Source organism: Coffea arabica, chromosome 10e, assembly GCF_036785885.1.
Source record: "Coffea arabica cultivar ET-39 chromosome 10e, Coffea Arabica ET-39 HiFi, whole genome shotgun sequence".
Taxonomy (NCBI): Eukaryota; Viridiplantae; Streptophyta; class Magnoliopsida; order Gentianales; family Rubiaceae; genus Coffea; species Coffea arabica.
The window spans coordinates 31,379,293-31,382,678 of record NC_092328.1 but is presented as its reverse complement, the minus strand read 5'-3'; positions in this window follow the sequence as shown (position 1 = coordinate 31,382,678).

Below are 3,386 nucleotides of genomic sequence, written 5' to 3'. Positions count from 1 at the left end.
GTCCTAGAAAAATCTGCTTTGGAAGTAAATGCTTCTAATGAGAAGCTGATTTGAAATGCGGCTTCATTTTGTTTTTCCTGTGACAATCAGAGCACTTTAATGAAATTAGCCGTGTGAATACTTGATGATTAAGACCATGCATGTTGATTGTACTTTCGGATGATAACGGTAAAGCACAAGGGAATTCTGTTTTAAGAAGAAATGTCTTAGCCGAGAATCTGGTTTGGAAATGCAGCTTTAATGTTGTTTTCCTAGAGTAATCTGAGCATACAATGGTGATTAACTAACTGAATCTTGGATGATTATTATGATTTGGGCCATGCATGATAATTTTATGCGATTGGATGATGGAATCAGAACCTGGAAAATTCTGTTTTAGTGGAATGGAGTTTTTTGTTGTGAACCAGAAATCTGAATCGCAGTTGTAATCTATTCCAATTGATAATCTGAGCTTTCGGCTGTGTTACCTAACTTAAGACGAGAGGATTATGGCCTTGCATGTAGAGTGATTCGATCAGATGTTGGAATCAGAGGTTTGAGAAAATCGGTTTGATGAAATGGAATTACCGTGAGCTGGAAATTTTGAAATGCAGTCTAATGTAATTAAATGTGATAATTTGAGTTGATATCTATGTTTATCTAAGCGAACAACATGATGATTGAGGCTGGCATGAGGATGATTAACTCGGCTAACCAAGAAAATAAAACGAAAACAGAAATCTGTTTCATGCATGTTATTTCGAGGCTAGCTGGAGTTTCTTTCTTGGAAATTTGATGACTTGTGTTGTTAATCCAACTTAATCTTTGAACTGGAAATGTTAATGAGTTAGTTAAGTATTTGTATGCTGAATTTGAGTATTTAAATCACTGAATAAGCCAAGGAAAATTTTTATCCAAGCTTAATGGCTGCTGGAAAATTTATCTAACCAAATGTTTGAGCGGAAAATATTAAATTGTTTCCAGATTTCACCAGTTGATGTTGAATATTTTCCCTTGGCATATAATGGTTTTGAAACGCAGGAAAAGGTGTATTTTAAGATATATAAGTTGTTTAACTATGAAACAGTGGATATTTTGGAAGTTTGAATCGAATTGATGAAGTGTAAACCTGGAAAATTTTCCAGCCTTAGCCGAGTTTGATAAGGAATTACTTATTGATTCCTTTATAGAGTTTGGGGCTGTGAAAGATTATATTATTGTTGATATCGCTTTATAATACCTTGAGATGGTCATGCATTTGAATTTTGGGGTGACAATTTGATACTATGGATGAAATTTCTTGGGTATGAGGTTCAAATACTTGGGTATGAGGTTGTTGCAAATTTGGTCCTTGGTTTAGATACCTGTTAGTAAATTTAAACACTTGAAATGTTAGCTTTATTGCTATAAAAACGAATTGATGGTCGTCAAAGGCTAATGATTGATGAAGCCCTTGGCCATGTGAATGATTTTATAAGTATTACTGGGTGATGAAATTTAATTGCTAGAAATTCTTGGAGGCCTTGCTTTTATTTTTATTTGTTTAAGCTGAGCTTGCTGAAACCAAGTGCTAATGATTGATGAAGCCTTGGTCATTCATTTTATTTTTATCAGAAATGCATTTGTTGAAATCTAGGGCTAATGATTGACGAAGCCCTAGTGATTTGCTATGTGATTTTGCCATATTTGATCCATAACATGATTTCGAAACGGAATCGGAGCTGTGGAAGTCGTTTCGACCTTGGGAACTCGAGTAGCTGTGATCAAAATTAATCAAAAATATTTTCCAGCTAGTATTATATTATAAAACTCCATATCTAGTGATTTGCCTAAAACTTTCCAACTCGATAATCTCCTTTAGCTCAAACTAGCCTTGATAGCTATAGTAAATAAGTTCTATAGCTTTTGGAAACTCTAAGTCTTATTTTAGTTCTTTTTCTTTCTTTAAGCTTTGCACTTGGATAGTTAACTATAGGAAAAGTTCCAAAATACGAGCTTTACTAATTTTAGTGAAAAGCTTGGGAGACTTGCTCGGCAAGAAACCCTATTTTAGGAAAAATAGTTTTTAAGGATAATTTTTGCAAAAGCCGTAACTTTAGAGAAATGTTCAAAGTAACTTTCTAACATTGTTGTTAAGAGATTTGTCGACTTATTTCAAGAAAATAATACTAGTTACCCTTTTCTAAGGAAAAATACCTCAAGAAAAACTATAAGAAACATTTCTACTACTTTTGTCAAGTTTCAACCTAAGTAGATTTTTGAATTTACTGTGGTAAAGTAAACTAGTAATATATTAGATAAACCTCGATGTGTATAAGCTTAAAAACTAAATAAAAACTCATAGTTTCAACATTTGATATTTTAGGATATAGCGAGGACTTGGACTACGATTCCCGGCTTGACCTTTGAACTTCACTCTTGGTGAGTGTTCCTTGTTTGTTAGATTTCCTTGACTTATTGGCTTGATCTTATTGCTTGATAATGTGTTAAATGCTTTCAATGATTGTCAAAACGAGTTTTCAAGGCGAGTGTGTACTTTATCGCACTTAGCCTAAATGATTCTGAAATTTTAATGATTGGATGATTGACATGTTACTTGCGCACGAATGTAAGCCTTTTGGGGCTGAACTGGCCATTGCCCTTGTTACCGGTCGTCTCGAGCCAGAAGCGGACTCGGTCGGGCGATTAGGGACCTGGGTGAACGTTTCGGTATACTCGAGTATTACCCTGTAGGTTGGTGGAGCCTGGCCAAAAGCCAGGGACGGGGTGAATGAAAGGAATGAACGAATGAATGAACGAGGGGTTTTACTTATACAAAATGCATTTTGCAAATGACTGGAGGAACAAGGGGAAATGTCAGGAGAACGAACGAACGAACGAACATATGGCTCCCTGTGAGCCCGTATCCTTTTCATGAATGTGTTTATTGCTTTATTTGTACTTGTCTCTTGAATTATTGGTTATATGTAATGAATGCATTGATTTTCTTGTTGCCTATGTGTTCGGAACCTCACTGAGCTTTAGCTCACCACACGATATTTGTTTTCCTTAACAGGTTCCGGAAATCGAGAGACTCGAAGTCTATCTTATCGTTTTGTAAATATTATTTCGAATCATACTTGTATCTTCGTTTTGGGTTGTCACTTGAAGCTGGAAAAGTGCAAACCCTAAGATTTGGCTTGTATGAATTTTAGCTGAGCTTTATGAACTTACTGTGTGGTTTGTATTGTATATTTGAAATTATGTGGTGATCTGGTCAGAGATGTATTTAGGAGTGAACGGGTGGATGTTCAATGGTAAGGTTATCTCTGAAGTTAATGTGTTTTAGTATTCAAGTCGCTTAAAGGTTGGCATGTTCGGATGGCGAATTGTGTTTTGGTTTAAGTTATACGTGGATAATTGGTCGG